Genomic DNA, 10,120 nt, shown 5'->3' with positions numbered 1-10,120 from the left:
GAATTGTAACACCCAGAGGACATTTGGATCACACTTTGAAGAATCTGTCAAGCTGCAAATGAATAGAAAATGGCAAGGGGATCATTTACAGCCCTGCTTTGCATAACCCAGTTTGTAAGAATTTTCAGGTATGTCTTTATCTGGGACAAGGCAGGGATTCAAAAAGGAATTACAACATGACACGAAGACCAAAGCAAGAACACATTTTACCTACCACCTTGACAATAGGAATGTAATTATTTTAAAAAGTGATTTTTATTATGTGATTTTTGTCTGATAACACAAGTGTTACAGTACCCGCTAACTATTTCTAGACTGAAGCAAATGCTAACATAAATAGATGCAGTATAAACTTAATCCAGGTTTTGAAACAAAAAAAGCTAAATGCAGAATTACATTCGAAGGGTAGCTTTGCTCTCATTACAGGACCTATTTTCTAATACAAATTGAAGAATTCAGACACCAGGAAGGGACAATTAAAAGATGCTGACCTGGCAGAATCAGGCCCCTGCCTCCATGCTGAACCCTTGCTGTCCAAGCCCCGCATGATAGGAGGTGGGAGGACAGCAAAGCTAAAGGGGGCATGGATCTCCTCTCTGAAGGTGTGATCTCGTTTTCCTGGAAGTTAGCGCGAGGAAGCCCCTGCTGAGCATTCCATCTGGAGGTGCCAGGGCTTGAGCTTGTGCTACTGAGACAGATGTTCTGCCAGGAAGGGGGAGGATGTTTCACCAGCCCTTCAGCATGTTGTTAAACCAGAGAGAAGAGAGAGCGAAGAAGAAAGATTAATAAACCAGTACAGAGAGAGAGAGAGAGAGAGAGAGAGAGAGAGAGAGAGAGAGAGAGAGAGAGAGAGAGAGAGAGAGAAAATATGGAGAACTGAGAGACTGAGAAAGCTGGAGAGAATAAGACAGGAGAAAGGGGGGCATCGAAAGGCTAGAGAAAAGACAAGGGGGTGGAAGATGGAGGGATAGACAGGCCAGGAATTAAGTAGGGAAGAGACAAGGCAAGGAAGATCCACAGTGTTGCAGCTAGTTTCTATAAATCAAAGGGATAATTAGGTGCAAAGAGGACCTTAAGTAGGCTCATCAAGTTGATTAATACAGCCCGTGCTCCCAAGGCAGATGCACCTTAGGTTGTTTATGAACATCGGATAGGCAGGAGTACAGAATTGGTGGATGAGGGGTGATGGATCATTAAGTATGATGGCCACGCATAACAAAACTACCATTCACCCTCACACCACTACCGCCCCCGTCCTTCACCACCTCCTCCCACTGCATATGGGAGACTGTATCCCAGAGATTGCTGGAAATTTAAGTTACTGAGAGGGGCCTAGATTGGCACAGGTAGAGGCAAAGGCTTTGCTTTTCACTCACACTTATGGGCAATTGAGAGTGTCCTATTAGCCTAATCTGGAAAATACAGAATCAAAAACTCAGAAATCACACACAGGATTCAAACTTGGGATCTTCGCTGTTATACAGCAGTGCTGTCCACCACACCACTATGCCACCCCTATTTAGTTAAACATATTAAAAAACAACCAAATTGTTTGGGTTTGACTGATAGGTCATTTGACTGAAAATGAAAATGTAAATAACGATTTGTATTATTGTTTGAATTTTGTCATGGTTGATGTGTGACAACACTGAAATTGCATATTACAGAACTACAGTGGATTTTCATTTAAGCCAGCCTTTTACCATGAAAAGTTAGTTGGCCTTCAAACATTGGAAGTAAGCCGACCAATTGAGTTATTATTTCCTTTTTGTCATCAATCATGCGGTTACAAGATGAAAGTATTATTTCAGACATACACATGATTTGCATTTGCATTTGAATTATTGAAAACTCGTATTTAAATTTGAAATTTCTACAAATTTCAGATGTGTATGAAAAGTGCAAACTGGACTGTTGCATTTGAATTATGTCATGATTTTTGTACGCATTGAATTAAATGTATTTGCCGATTTGCATTTTAATTTGAAATATGACCAAACAATGCTTCCATAATAAAGCTCTAATATAGTTTTTTCACAAAAAAAGCATTTGTTCATGTTACAGTCACCTGCTAGTAGAATTTTGGAATTTTGACCGGGTCTGGAAAAGAGCCTTTCCATAATGCAACCCTTTACACAAGACATATTTGCCTGGCACATTTTTGATGAATCTTATTTTTCAATGTTATTTAATTACAGATAATTATGTATGTGTTTTTGTCTGGCTATCTCTTTTCACACAAATTCTATAGCTATAAATTATAATTTTGCTTAAATCATGTAACATCAAGAGGGCCTGTGCATGGATGCACGTTATTAATCATGTCAAAAAGCACAATACTTCACAGAGGTGATGGTGATAGCCTATATTTATATAGAATGTTTCAAGGATCTCAGAGCAATATACTAATTTACAGTGCAGAGAATAAATCACAGTATGTAGTTGCCACCGGTATGTAGCACCCATCTGGGGGATGAAATCAGAGCCATTTTGCTTGTATAACACCTCATTTGATAAACGGGGAGCTGGTCTGGGGGAAAATGCCTGTGGGGAATCAGGCACGACCCTTGTTTAAGGAAGATATTTATGGCTTGCTATGTGCTCTTGTACCCTCTGCAGAGGATAGGACAGCTGGGGAATGCAGAGGCATCAGGCACAGGCTAAAAAGATACCATCATCTTCATGCCGCTGAGGTGAAGGTCTGCACTGAAGGAACCTGAATTTCAGCATTACATGAACTGAAATTAGGCAATGACAGATTTTCATTTGTTTAGTGAAGACATGGACTGGGGCTACTAATTGCTCCCCTGTCAGGAAACAGAAACCCACTGAACAAGTAGTGCAGGTTTTTGCCGACTTGTTTTTTTATTGTTTAAAAGGGTGGGATATTATTCTGTTTAACTTTGCCTACACTCACTATTTACTTAACTTTATGGTGCCTAATGAAAACAAACTATGATTATAACAACATTAACTATGTGTAAGTGATTTAACTTTATTAGGTACACTGGTACGCCAACTAATTAATGCAAATATCTTAACAACCAATCATGTGGCATAAAAGAGATGCTTGACCATAAAAGCATGCAGAGATGTTCAAGAGGTTCAGCTGTTGTTCAGACCAAATATCAGAATGGGGAAGAAGGTGATTTAAGTGATTTTGACCGTGGAATGATCATTGGTGCCAAATGGGGTAGCATGAGTATCTCTATTCTCGCACAACAGTCTCTAGAGTTTATAGATAATGGAGCAAAATTCTGTGCAGCAATTCTGTGGCCAAAAACATCTTGTTAATGAGAGTGGTCAGAGGAGAATGGCTAGACTGGTTCAAGCTGACTGAAAGGCGACAGTAACACAAATAACCACGCGTTATAACAGTGGCATGCGGATGAGCATCTCTGAACACACAACATGTGGAACCTTGAAGGGAATGGGCTGCAGCAGAAGAAGTCTAAAAAAATAAGTCTAATAAATAAAGTAAAGTAAAGTAAAGTAAAGTAGCCACTGAGTTTCTTCTGTGCATGAGTTCCAGTCAACTGTGTTGGGAACAGCACAGTAGACATAACGTGATTCACTAGAGCTCAATATGTGGTCACTGAGAATCAATCACGTGCTTCCTACAGATGAAGAACAGTTTCCTTCAGGAGGCCACAAGAGCTGTCATGAGGAGTATCAAAGCACAAAGGATTTAGCTGCAGAGAGAAAAGGAGGTTGCTGGTCTATGGAGGCTTGGGATTCTCTTGACTTTTGAGTTCCACTTCTTGATTCAGAGGAAGTTCCCAGGCTCCATTCTGGTCCCCGGGAAAGAAGAAATGGATGCTGAGCAAATAAATATCAGTTGTTGTTTTTGGGCTGCAGTGTAGTGCAAGGGTCTGGGATCTGGACTATTTTGTAACTCAGAAGTTGCAGGTTTGATCAATTTCCAGGTAGAGCACTGCTGTTCTACCCTGTATTAAGGTACTTTTACTAAAATTGTTTCAGGAACTATCCAGCTGTATATACATAAATTACATAACAAGTATATACATAATGTAAAATGTAAGCCCTGTGACTTACTTATGCTGAATGTTAAATAAATCAAATTTTTAACAAATTGAGTATACATACGAAACACCCAGTCCTGCATAGCTTGACAGCTGACCTCCAGCTGAACTCTTCCTCATGCTCTGACACCCCCCACCTCCCCACTCTACCCCCCACCACAGGAGTTCAGAGGTCAGGGCAGATCACCCCCACGCCACTACCCTGCCCAAATCTCAGGACTCCCTGGGGCAACCCTTCAGCTCTTCATTTTGGCAGTGTCCAGCCCACACAACCTGGCCAGGTGAGCAACGTACGTGTCCTCCTGTCCTCCGGGCAGGTCCCATGCCATTAATCAGCTGCCTGACACATTCCTCCCATTCGCCTCCGAGGGCATTTGAGGGAAATCTTTCCAGCTCTCTCTGGCTAAGCAGACTTTTAAGGTAGAGGTAAAGCTGGAGAGAATAAGACAGGAGAAAGGGGGGCATCGAAAGGCTAGAGAAAAGACAAGGGGGTGGAAGATGGAGGGATAGTGTCCATTTGTTTCTACTTTGAAAAGGTATGGGGTAAATTCTGAAGAATGCATTGCTCAACCATACAGAACTACCTGTTCATAAATGTATGCTGTTGATAAATATGCTCACATCACCTTTCCCTCCTGTTTCTGTACTACCTGTGTACTACAAAGCAAGATTACGGGGTTAACCTAAGCTCTAACCCTGGGTTTTCAGTATTTCAAACTTGAGGGATATCGCCAGGGCAATGTTTGCTGCACGGAGGAACAGAGACCATGTGGCTATATTCCCAATGAAGAGAATACAGTAGCCAATATAATGCAAGCTTCTTCAAACCTGTGTGTCAATATCTACTTCCCTTAATTATGAGATGAGGCCATCATTCTTGGGTTAAAGAATACATTTTGGTATGAGTTTAAGAATAAACTTTGACTTCAGGCATAGGCTATTTTAAATAGCCTAATTTAAGTTTAAGCTAGTTTTGGAGCTGTATAATGTGCAGCCTAGTTACCACAGCAGAAGTAAACTGTAGAACAATTATTGAGATTGTAAATGTATTCCTTAAGAGTGGTATGAAAGCCTAAATATGGTTTTAACTAACTGATTTGCACTATTAGCATTTTTTGCCAACCCTTGTCCCTGGCTTTGTTGGCTACTGCTATAGGCTCAAAAGTGGCTGCATACACCACCATTCATACGGAAACACACACAGCTCTTGGTTAAAACCGTTGTAGTACTGGTTAAGCCCGATGACCGTTGTTAGGTTTTGCGAAGAGAGGTTGCACTAAGAAACCCTGAGTATGTTAAGCTTCTTTTTTACTACGCCCCCCAACTCTCTCCCACTTTAAACAAACAAATAAATATACGAACAAATTATGTCTCATAAAAATCTAATGGGGTTGTATTCGGGAGGTCTGAAATGCCTGAAATGGTATTTTCCTGTAACGAATGTTCAGGTCAGTGTTTCTTGAAGACTTCTGTGTCCCTCTCACATAGCCCTCAGTCTGTGGATGTTTGTACCTTCTGTTCAGTTTGTCTCTTCATTCATTTCTCATGGGTCGGTGAGCTATGCATGTCTGGCACATTCAAACCCAAATGCCACACATATCTGCCCTTTCTAGTATCTATCAGTATCAATCTGTCATGAACATCTGATGTTAGTCCCCAGCAGCCACAACTGCTGTTCATTCACATTACACCTCCGTCCATATATTACCGCTTCCAGCATTTTTCATGATTTTGATAATTATGCTTTGGCCAGCTATTTGATTCTGTACGTACCTTTCCCACTTACTTACTGAATTGGTTACCTGTGATCATGCCCAGGACTATAGCAGCTTCACCTTTCACCAACATTGTATACATCAGTCCATGACTTTTCCGCTTTTGAACGGTTTGTCAGAATGATAATATCATTGGGATGCATAAAAAATGTGATGAACCTACTGTATCCATAAACATTTCTGAGCTCTGAGCTGAAGAAAAGGGGATCCTTTTTGTTTGCCAGTTTTCTTTCAATTTGCTATTCAGCGCTCTGCCAGATGAACGTTGACGTGCTTGTGATATTTTTGTGGCACTCAATTTCTTTTCGGTGTCTGTAATGAGAAGCAGCCACACTGATGAATTTCAGACGTATTCACCATTCCATGTTTTCTAGCTTGCATTTGTCGATTTGTTTAATTAATGCACTAGCTTTTTGCTGTGGAAATCCATTGGGAGTTACTTAATATGAGCTGCCAAATCTTTTTCAGTACAACTCTTAGTTTACATAACACAGCCTGATTATGCTTGCGTTCTCTTGCTCTCACAGATAAACATTCATTGAATAACCGAGTGAATCAAAGTCCTCATTATACAATATGGATTTGCAAGTAATTAGTCAACTCCTGGATGCAGCAAGCTAATCAGAGGCCGAAACGTTGGTACCATCTGAAATAGATCCACGTCCATCATTTGCAACAGACACACTGTTGAGTTTTTAACTGTTATTTTTTGTTCTTAATTGTAATTTGATGAAAGCCTTTTCCCGTGATGTTTTTTTTCTTTAATATACTCTATGCGCTATCTCCCCCAATATTTCAGTAAAGGTCCGTGGAGGTCCAGGCTTTGGCCCAGATGTGTCAAGATGGGAACCAGGGAGGTTTTGGCCATTCCTCCTGCTACACCAGCTCCAAGTTGGGAATCCTCCAGGTAGGAGAGCCCCCAGGAGGGAGAATGAAAAAGAAGCAGATTCTTCCCTCCTCCATCCCAAAGGCTATAATAACACAGAGAAAGACCCGGAGGTTCAGATGTGGGAGGTGAGGAATGGTGCAGTTATAATTCTGTCTATAAGCATATGCAGTCCCTCAAAGCAAGCAGAGGGGGGTTCTCTGGCAGCAGGGCTGGGTCGGGGGAACACATGGTGGATAAAGACGACCAGTGTTGGGTGCTGCTGTTCCCCTGGCTATGCAGGGCGTAAGCTGTGGGCATTGTTGCTTGATTTGGGTGACAGGTCTGAACCCGGGATCACTTTGTGTGTCCTTCAGCCATGTCAATGTGCCTGTTATTGATGGGACTAGAAGGCCATGGTGATCTGGCCAGAAGGCCCAAGTCCTGCCATCCCCCTCCCCCCACACCTCCTTCACAGGGACACCCAGAGAACAGTTTGTGAACCCATCCGGTTGAATACGAAAGTGGTTGGAGAGGGCTTGGCTGGACTGCACGGAGGTAGATGTGGCCACTACCTCCAGAACCTTCCGTTCTTGTTCTGTGATAGGCAGTGAGTGATCAAGAAAGACAACAGGACCAATAGGGGTGGCAGAGGCTTAGTTCTTTTACATTTCAATGAAGAAAAGAAAAGCAGCAAGCTATTTCACCATTCACAAAAAAAATTTGTATCAGCGCAGTATCTGAGGATTACTAATATTAAAGGCAATAAAAACAACAGGTTCATTCATTCATGCGCAAAACTTCACAATAATATTTCATGTTATTTCTCATATTTCTCATGAAATAAGATATTTCATTGTCTGTTTTCATTTAATTTCATGCACAATATGCTGTTGTGAGCCAAGTGACAGTTGTTGTGCAATGATTATTTGCAACAGCCCATCTTGGGAGGCAATGGTCAGTGATAAGTTGTTCATAAAATTAAAACAGGCTGCTCATATCAGCTCCTGAGATGCTGAGAATGATCATTCTTTATGTCCCTTTCTCAGATACTTATAGGCCACCAGGTTCGGACAGACCTTTCTTTGGTCAGAAGTTGGATGTGTCATCTTTCGACATTCACTGCCCACAAGATAGAAGCCAAGACCACAGTCATACTCATCAAAGTCCTCTTACATGCCTTGATTTCTCACTGTTTGGTCCCGTTGTTGCTCTTGACAGTGAAAAATTATTAGTCAACCCAATCCTTTTTCTGAATGTATGAAGTGAGAGGCTGAACATCTGGTCGCTTCTACTGGTTCTCTGTCTCTTGGCTAGATCGCCTTTTTTTTCCACCTCGGCTTTCCAAGCGATTCCTCACTGATTTGTTGCCAAGGGAGACGAGAACAGGAAAGGGAAACTGAACCAACATGCTGCAGTGTGATCTCTGAATTCTGACAAATACACTGCCACTGAATAATAAAGACATTTTTGCCATTGTCATGACAATAAAAGTCAAGTTTCACTAATTGCAAACTGCCTGGCACATTGTACGAATGTAATTTTGTACACAATGGCGTGAATTTGCAAATTTTGACGATATTCAACATATGCACAGAAGGATCTGACCAGGGATGTTTCCGTATGCTTATTTACTGTATGATCACTAAACTGTTTACCGTGCTGATAATCAAGACAAGAAGCATATTTATAACATACCTGTCTTGGACTGTACAAGAGATTCTGGTGATGAACTGTTGCTAAGGATAGAAGGTAAACATTTGAATCGAAGTTGATGTTCAGATGCTTATATGTGTGCAATAAACATGCAGCATGTGCGTGCCTTCATCTATGTGTACTGTATGCGAATATGTGTGCATGTGTACCTGTCAGGCTTTGAGTGCAGTACAGGACTTTTTGCTCCCCTCAGAGAATAAACTGTAGTTTATACTGTAAATGTTATTATTCCTACAATTAATCTTGCAGACACATAATTTATTACTGTTTTGAAGTGAAATGGTGTAAGACTGTGACAGATGCTGAGTAAAGATTTAAAGAGAGATGGAAACAAATCCATGCATGACAGTAGAGGGAGAACTTAAAGTTTGTACTACAATAGGATCATGATTGTTTGTTATTTATGACTTGGCTATTGCTGGCTGCATACAGTATGACTATAATATGACATAATTTATGTAATATATGGCTCTGGAAGTGGAAACTGCTAGTGAGACTGGCTATTAAACACAGATTTATTCTGGAAACTGTAAAAGAGAACAGAGTCAATTATTTCCAACCTCGATTTTTACATGGATAAATATTACTGTACTTCAATAGATACCCTCTTCGCAGTATTCTAGGAACAAAATGGATCTGAACACAAAATTGCTAACACTTTAAACATTCTTTCATTAAAAATAATTAAAAGCATGCATTTCCCTTCATTACTTTTTACTTGTCTGTGGATGGCAACAGAATTGGGTGAAAACTGATTAATGTGCTTGTGTTTCCTTGATTGGTACCCGCAGTCGGATAGAAATATAGATTAATGTGATGGATGTGTAACCACGCATAGCATGTACAGATTTTATGTTTAGTTAAGCCACAGGAGGCAAGACTATACTACAAGTTGATGCTCAAAATTCCATATTCCTTCAAATTGACCCTCTGTTGGCATCTTCACCTCAGCAAGATTCTCCCTCACTCACTGCACTCTGAAAAAAGCATGCCTTTATCTCAGCGAGTAGCCAGACTCAAAGCCTGGTGAAGATCTGAGAAATGCTGTAAGCATTGTGTACCCCATGCTGGGAGCAGTTGTCATGAGGTATTTTACAAATCTAATCCTGGGCCTTACTTCCTGGTCCTTGTGCAAGTCTCACTGCAGTATGCTCTGTCACTCTGCAGGGAGACATGGCTTCAAAGGGATTAAATAATACTGTATATAGTATGCAATGGAGACAGGGAATGCAGGGGGGTTGGGGTGGGGGCTGGAGAGTTTCTTTCAACTGTATTCTGATGCCTCCTTCCCACAGATCCTCCCCCCACCCCCCGTGTTAGCATTCCACATGTTTGTCAATGGGGTGAGGTTTGTGAAAATGGGTTGTGTCACCTGATAAGAGTTTTTTAACCTGATGCATCTTGATAGTCAGAGAACAGCCCTGGTCTTACAAGTGCCAATTGCAGTTCTGATGTCATTCTCTAGTCAATTGCGAACTTGCCAAACCAACCACCAAGCGTGCAAAAGAAAGTTATTTGCCTGCTATCTGCACCATGTGTTCGATACAAGCAATAGCAAGTACCATATTTATGTATATTTAAATTAACAGTATTATTTGAGAATATAAATATAGTACTTATAACTGATTCCATTAGTTGTATAATTTATTGGAACTCAAGTAATGTCATGATGTTATGTCCTTAATCAATTAGTACCATGCCATGTTGGAATCCATCAGAGA

This window comes from Conger conger, chromosome 2 (genome assembly GCF_963514075.1).
Source record: "Conger conger chromosome 2, fConCon1.1, whole genome shotgun sequence".
NCBI classification, from domain to species: Eukaryota; Metazoa; Chordata; class Actinopteri; order Anguilliformes; family Congridae; genus Conger; species Conger conger.
This window is presented reverse-complemented; position numbering follows the sequence as displayed.